The sequence below is a fragment of the Miscanthus floridulus genome, chromosome 11, assembly GCF_019320115.1.
Source record: "Miscanthus floridulus cultivar M001 chromosome 11, ASM1932011v1, whole genome shotgun sequence".
In the NCBI taxonomy this organism is placed as follows: Eukaryota; Viridiplantae; Streptophyta; class Magnoliopsida; order Poales; family Poaceae; genus Miscanthus; species Miscanthus floridulus.
In genome coordinates this window covers 46,549,852-46,557,999 of record NC_089590.1, presented here as the reverse complement: position 1 = coordinate 46,557,999, position 8,148 = coordinate 46,549,852, and the positions used below count along the sequence as shown (strand labels likewise).

The window sequence follows — 8,148 nt, the reverse complement described above, 5'->3', positions numbered from 1 at the left end:
GCCGTGTCGTCTATTATCGCCGTGATTCCCTTTGCTGTCTGGCTGAGCTACTATACTAGGAGTATTTTTTCGTAGCCCGTACAGTACACAGGAGTAGGCATCATGAGCCGGATGGATCCAAGCTGGTCCAATCTCCAAGCTCAGTGATCACATTCAGCACCGTAGCGATGCTATCTCTAGGCAAGCAGTGATCACATTCAGCACCGTGTCATGCCCGCTCGTGGCAGCCACTGTGTCTGCGAGCCGTTGCCTCCGTGAGGAAACCGGGAGAGCGGGAGGAGGCAGGAGGACGACGCATGGGCGAGCCATTAATTGCCGGCCCAATTCCATCAACTGCCGCTGGCGCCACCCACGCGTAGCCGGGCGGGGGTCATTGTTCAGTTGGGGGATCAGAACAGATCATCACCCGTGAGCGGCAAATATCCGTGCGAGATAAGCATCGCATTTGCTTTGCTCACCACCTGCCTGCTACCGTACTACTACTCCACTCGGATGGACGCGGCCGGACGCAGCGAGCGCGTATGGCGCGCACGCGCGCAAGCACAAAACTGGCTGGCGGCCTGTTGTGCCGTGGCCCGTGGGAGGAATCATCAGGAATCCAATCCAATCCTGTCACGATGGAGAGATCTCTCTGTACGTACGAATCATTGTCACGGACGACGCAGCATATCCGATCCCCCTCGCCTTTACTGCGCCCCACCCAGCGGCCTGCCTTCTCAAGCAGCAGCGAGCAAGCTGTACCGTGCACGCGTGCTTGACGTCGGTGCGGATAAGCCCGCGATCAATGCAGGTGTAAGCGTCGTGTGATCACCATCAATGAACGGAGACTGCAATTTATGCATCCATCGCCCTGCCTGCCGCTTAAGCCAGCTTCTTCACTGCACGCATGTTTCGTCAGAGATCCAGCCGCAGCCACGAGAGCACGGTCGGCGCAGAGGATCCCGTGGACAAGACAACCCAATGCCCCCGGCTGGCTGTTCGCCCATACCTCACCGCCCCCGCTCGTGGCCTCGTCCGATCGTATCAGCGTCGTCCGTCAGTCCGGGCAGCTGCTTACCCGGCAAGCCTCGCTCGTCTGACGCCGCCACACCACCACCGCCGCACCCAACGTGGCGGGGCCCCCGCGGCGAAACGAAACCAAGCACGGCCGCTACTGTGACCGCGCACCCAGTGGGCGGTCGACACGTCCGCCCCCCCTTCGCTTCGTCCCGTGTCCCGAACCGACCTCACGTGGCGACCGCAGGTCCGGGGCTCCGCACGCTACGTTTAATCATCCTATCCTACCGCGTTTGACAGCGGCTGTGTGTGTTAAGGCTAACCGCTGTGGTCGTGCCGGGCACGCGGGGGCTGAGACAGCGACCGAGGCCCCGCGACGCCACGCCCACGCGCGGCGCGGATAAAAATCCATACCCTGCCGCCCGCCCCCCACTGCCTGTCGACTGCCGACTGCGAGCGAGGGAGCCAGGCGCAGGCCGGTCTGGGGCGGGACTCGGGAGACGGGGAGCGGGAGGAAGACAGACGCACGGACACCCGGGCAAGTGGCCACGCGCGCGAGGGGCCGCCAGCCCACTACCGGACCGCTCGGTTGGGTCGCGACGACGGAGGACATGATGGATCACCTGAGCCTGGTGCCCTACGACGGTGGGGCTGGCGGCGGTGAGGCCGGCGGCAAGTACAAGGAGTGCATGCGCAACCACGCGGCGGCCATGGGCGGGCAGGCCTTCGACGGCTGCGGCGAGTACATGGCCTCCTCGCCGGACTCGCTCAAGTGCGCGGCCTGCGGGTGCCACCGCAGCTTCCACCGCCGCGCCACGGGGACCGCCGCCGCTTTGGCGGGCTCGTCGTGCGCGCCGCCCGTCTTCTTCCGCACGCCGCACCACCTGACGCCGCCGCTCGCGCTGCCCGCGCCGCCGTCGCCGCCGCAGCAGCACTTCCACAACCACCACCAGGCCGCGGCCGCCGCGCTGCAGGCCTTGTTCCCGTCGGTGCCTGTGCCCGTTCCGGCGCCGCCGCACCTCGCGCTGCCGTACCACGCCGTGCCCAACGCCGCCATCGCCGCACCGCCCCCACCGTGGCTCGCCACGCGCGCCGGCTCCGAGACGCCAGCCGCGCACTGACGACTTCGGCGTCGGCTTCGTGCCCGGGAGCGTCGGGGGTAGCGGGGGCAGCGGCAGCGGCAGCTTCGGGCGGAAGCGCTTCCGGACCAAGTTCACGCCGGAGCAGAAGGAGCGGATGCGCGAGTTCGCGGAGAAGCAGGGCTGGCGCATCCAGCGGAACGACGACGGCGCCCTGGACCGCTTCTGCGACGAGATCGGGGTGAAGCGCCAGGTGCTCAAGGTGTGGATGCACAACCACAAGAACCAGCTCGCCTCCACCTCCCCCACCTCCGCCGTTGCCGCAGCCGCAGCTGCAGCCGCGGGCATCGGCAGTCGGCGTCAACCCCGCCGCTGGCACCGGCGTCGGCGTCACCGGCGATGGAGACGACGAGGACACCGACGACTCCCCGCCCCGCGCAGCCGTCTCCTCCCCGTCCCCGTCCCCGATCAGCGTCTAGCGACCCCGCCGCCGACCCAAGGCACTCTCCCACTCTTCGGTTCCCCACGCGCTAAAGGAGCTCCTCCTTTTAATCACTAGGGTTTAGTGGCAATTAATTAGCTCTAGGTAGCTGTCCCCTTCACTAGCTACGTTACTACTCCTACAAGTAGAACCCTCAGTTCCCATGTTAACCTCCTTGCCTCCCGTGACGCGGCCGTGCCACGGAGGGTCATATCTGTCATTTTCATTGTTAGTCTCTGTTGTAGCTGCACTGTCTCCTCCTAATCGCACCGTTATCAGTGAGTAATGCTACTAGCAGCACTCCGTCCGTACCTGCGAAGCTTCGGAGTCGGTGCCTGGAAAATCCTCTCCTTTGGAAGCATGCCGGATTTCGCTATGATCTGCTTGTGTCATTTCTTTGATACGACAACTAATCGCAGTGTTCTGGTCCAGTCTCGCCCTTTTGTGGTTGCAACGGCGGCCACATTTGTTTGTGGCCGCGAGCGACAACTCGTGCGTGGCGTGGGCTTCGGGATCGGTGGGTGGAGTGGAGTGGAGTCCCCAAAGCGGGGTGGCCTGATATTTTTGTTGCCATTTGCGCCCTGCCGCCCTGCGGCGCGGCCGTGTGCCGGTGGACGCGGTGGCGGAGCCAGCCGGGGGTTCGACGACCTGCCGTTGCTGGGGCCGGGCCTGCCGCACTGCCGCGCCTGCACCTCCAGTTCGCTGCTTCACCCACCGGCGCTCGCTCGTGCTGCCGCGGCCGCGGGCGGGGCCGAGGTGGGGGTGGGTGTGTGGCGCAGCGCAGGAGACGCGTCGCGTCCCCGCGCGAGACGTCGTTTCGGCGTCTCCCTGTCGCCCCGTCCGGTCCGGCGCGGCCCATGCTTCGTTTCAGGATGCGCGGTGGTGTGTGCTAGTAGGCCGGCCGGCGCCGTTGGGGGCTTTCGGTGCGGGGCAGGATCCGACACGGATCTCTCCATTGGGTCGTGTCGCTTCCTCGCTGCAGTCTTGGCATATCACACACAGCTTCGACGCGAGCGCGACGACGCCATTCGGTTTGCTTGGTAGGAGACCAGTCGTTCCTCCACACCACAAAGGACCGGTAGCTGTAGGCACGAGCTGAACCTATCAAGGGCTACAAAAGCTAGCATCAGAGCTGTTGAGCTGAACACGAGGGCATTGCCGAGGGCCAAGGCTTAGGAACCAGACCCTGTGCTCTCCAAAGGCCGTACGAACAGCGGACAGCGGCTGTGCCACCTAACCCGATTCCATACAGTTAAATGACATCTACTCCCTCTGGTTTCCGTCCAAAAACACAAGGATCAGTGTGGGTTTAGCTCGCGAATTTTGGAAATTTGGCTACCGTAACACTTTCGTTTTTATTTGGCAATTAGTGTTCAATCATAGACTAATTAGGCTCAAAACGTTCGTCTCGTAATTTTCAACCAAACTATGCAATTAGTTTTTTTTCGTCTACATTTAATATTCCATGCACGTATCGCTAGATTCGATATGATGGCTACTGTAGCACTTTTTTGAGAACTTTTTTTGAACTAAACAAGCACTTAGATCATGTCCAACAACAGCGCGCTAGAGTAGCATGGCCTGCAGGTCTGAAATCACTAGGTAATGGCTCTTTGGAATTTTTTTTTGAAAGACTTGAGGTATCGATGGATGGATGTTTTGGTCATATAAAAGGGCTGGTCAATCACTACTTGAGACACTAGTCAATTAACTTTCTTCTTGACGCTCCCTCCCCCGCGTCGTCTCCCCGAGGCGACTCGGGGGCGACTTCCTAGCGCCGCCACACTCGTCCCCCCACCAGCCAGTTACCTTGGCCGCCGCTGCTGCTCGCCGACGAGCGATGGCCGTGGCCTATGGTGCCGCTCAACAAGGCAGGCCTCCGCACCGCCTCCCTTCCCCACCCTCTCCCATCTTCCCTAAGCTTTTCTCTACTTCCATGGCAGCCGAGATGACCGGCGACTGAGAGCAAGAAGAGACTAATGGGCATTGGATCCGCATCCCCTGGGTCTAGATCCAGCGACCCTTGCCCTGGATCCTGACGCCTTCGGGCCGACGGTCGCGATCGCCCGTGCCGGCGAGCCCATCACGCTGCTCCTCTTCGAGGACGCCGGCGGTGAGCAAGATGGCCAACTGGCGCACCAGATCCACGTCCACTAGGTCTGGACCCGGCCACCTCCCATGAATTCGGCGCCTCTGAGCCGGCGGACACGGTTGTCCGTGCCGGCCAGCCCACCTCGCTGGACCCATTCGAGGAGGACGGCAGCGACCCGACACACCGCGTTCCACACCGTCTCCATGGGGCCCGTGTGCGTGGTGGCTACCGAGGTCGGGGACGACTTCACGCTGTCGCGCGGCAGCCACGGGCGCGCGGTCACCAGTCGTCGTGGTCTGCTTTGGTGCGCAGTCGGGTTGTAAGGAAAATAGACCCTAAGGCCCATTTACTTTGGATTTTGGTGTTTGATGACCAACACAACCAAATTAGGACTAATGAATTTGCAAGTAATTCTTTTGTAGTTCAATAGGGTGTACGACATGACTTGGACGAAGGCAACATGATGATCCCACGATCAACACCATAAGCAAGACCCTAGAAGCACAAGAGAAGACCCAAGATATCAAGCAAAGTCCAAACACGAAGATAGGAATCAAGCCGGACGCAAGATCGTGAAGAAATGAGCTCCACAGAGGTGATCGGACGCGGCCCTATGAGGACCGGATGCGTCCGAATCAGTTGCTCGGCAATAGCAGGCATCAGCAGCAGTGACCGAACGCTGAGCGAAGTAGTGATCGGACGCACAGATGACACTGTTCTTCATCACGATAATGTTTTCAGTGTGACCGGACGCGACGGCAGGATAACCGGATGCACCAAGAAGTAGCATTCGATCATGTCCAGAAAGGTTCCAGAGCGGCGCCAGCGTGACCGGACACGTCCGATCTAGTGAGACTGGACTCGGCCCAGAGTCTGATCAACACACGCGCTCCAACGGTCAGGACGATCGGACGTGTCTGGTCAGGACGACAGCAGCGTCTGGTCAGTAGCAAAAAGCTGAGCTTCACCCCCAATGGCTACTTTCCCTATGGGGCTTATAAATAGACCCTCCAACCGGCTATTTGAGTATAAGAGAACTGAGGAAACATACCAAGGGTGGTGATACACCGTTTTAGTAATCTCCACTTGCATAGTGCTTAGTGATTCATTTGGTGATTAGCGTAGATGCTCTGCAAAGTGCTTAGGTTAATTAGACCACTGCTTATGCGCTTGCTCTAGGTTTATGCCTAGTGTTTAGTGAGGTTTGCACACCTCTTATCACTCGGTGCTTGCGCGCACCATAGTTGTACATCGAAGGGGCTTGTAGTCTTACTGAGATCACACCAACCGCGTTTGTGGTGTGGCCGCCACCGTGTACCGAAGGGAACAAGGCCCGTGGCGTTTTGGCCAAAAGCTTGATAGTGAAGACGGCGAGGGAGCGGTCCAGGAGAGGACTTGCTGGAAGGCACACCGGAGATCCACTTGTGCGTGGAGAAGGCCCGAGGCTATCCATGGAGTTACCCGACCGGGAGTTGGCCCTTACGAGGGATTCCTTGCGAGAGGCTCCAATGAGGACTAGGGGAAGCTTGCACGCTTCTCGATACCTTGGTAAAAATACCGAAGTCATCGACGGGAAGTTTGCATATCTCAACCTTACTCTTTAGCTTCCGCATTTATATTGTAATCTTGGTGTGTGCTTTACTTTCCTAGCTTAGTGATAGGCAAGTTGATAGGTTTGGAACCTAGGTTGCATAACTCCTTTTGCGGTAGAGATAGCAACATACTAGCAAAACCGTAGTTGCACATTTAGATAGTTTATCTTTTGACATAGGTTTTGCTAAGGGTAGAAAAAGAGGCCATAATTTAGAGTTAGAGTTTTGAGTTGCCTAATTCACCCCCCTCTTAGGCGTCACGGTCCCTTACAAGTGGTATCGTAGCTGGTTGGCTCAATTTGGACCTTTGGCTTCACCACTATTGAGCCGACGCTATTTAGAGTGGTTGGGATAGATACCTCTAGGTCTCTGCACTTTGACGACACTAACTTCCCCTACTATAAAGCTAGAATAGGCTTGTCACCTTAAGGCGGTAGATTTGGATAGTTTGGAGAGTCACTCGTGACGGGATGAAACCCATTAAGAATTCTAATAAACCCACAAAGAGTGAAGAAAAAGAAATTTATTTTAATGCTAGAGCTAAAAATTGCTTGTTTGAATCTTTTAGCATAGGATGTGTTTAACCAAGTGTTCACTTTAAATATGGCACATGAAATTTGGTTAAAACTCCAAGAGCTCCATGACGGCACAACTAATGTCCGTGAGCAAAAATATTGTCTAGCTAAATAAATTATGATTCCTTTAAAATGAATGATGATGAGCTTGTTCATGATATGTATTCTCATTTGAATCTAATTATCAATGAGCTCCATTCAATCGGATTAACGAAGATAGATGATGCGGACATCGTGAGGAAGATCATCCTCGTGCTACCATAAAAGAAATATGCAAGCATCATCACCATCCTTCACAACATGGAGGACTTAAGCACCATGACCCCGACCATAGTCATTGGCAAGATAGTGGCATTTGAAATATCACGAAAGATGGGCCAAGAAGAAGCCTCATCATCAAGCAAAGGCAAAGCTCTCGCATGTAGTGAGAAAAAGAAGATGAAGGGCAAGCAAGTTGAGACAAGCTCAAGCTCAAGCTCCTCAAGTGAAGAAGAAGAAGATGATGATGATGATGATGATGATGATGATGATGATGATGATGATGACGAAGAAGAAGAATCAAGTGATGATGATCAATCTTCCTCCTCCACCTCCGACCTGAATGAAGAATCAATCAAACTTATCAACAAGGTGGAGAAGATGATCCAAAGGCTCAATATCAAGGGTGTGCCCATCTAAATTCAAGATTTCATCTTCACCGATCAAAGAAATGAGCAAAGGAAAAAAGGATGCTATGGATGCAGCGAGTTGGGGCACTTTGTGAAAGTTTGTCCAAATAAGCCCACACCCAAGACAAAGAAGAAGGCATGTAAGGACAAAGCCCTCACATCAATAAGGTCATGGAATGATTCTTCAAGTGAAGAAGAAGACCATCACAAGAGGCGAGGGCCACAAGCACTCATCATCAAGCTCTTCTCATGTGTGCCTTATTGCACGAGGTAACGAAATCACATCCTCTAGTGAGAGTGATAGTGATGATGAAATGTCTTCTCTTAATAAACTTGTGCAAGAAAATCTTAAATATGCTAAGGCTCGCACTAGCCAACAAAAAAGCTAAAAATATTGCAAGAAAAGCTAGATAGTTCATGAGAAGCATATAAAACCTTGCTTGAACAATATGAGACATTTGCTAATCTCAATATTTAACTATCTACTAAAATTGAGCAACTTGAGGCTAGTGCAACAACAAATGCATGCACAATCAATGATGAGCAACTTGTAAAGAAAAATGAAAAATTAAAAGAAAAGTTAGCTAGCTCACAAGATGCTTATAAAAGTTTGCTTGCTAAAATAGAAACCATGTGCAAACATTGTGATGAGCTAACTAATAAAG

At 55.3% G+C, this 8,148-nt stretch overlaps 1 pseudogene; it reads left to right on the top strand.

Annotated features, from left to right (window-relative positions):
• Window positions 1–1,352: 1,352 nt before the first annotated feature.
• Window positions 1,353–2,867, top strand: LOC136493236 (zinc-finger homeodomain protein 8-like; annotated as a pseudogene).
• Window positions 2,868–8,148: the final 5,281 nt, after the last annotated feature.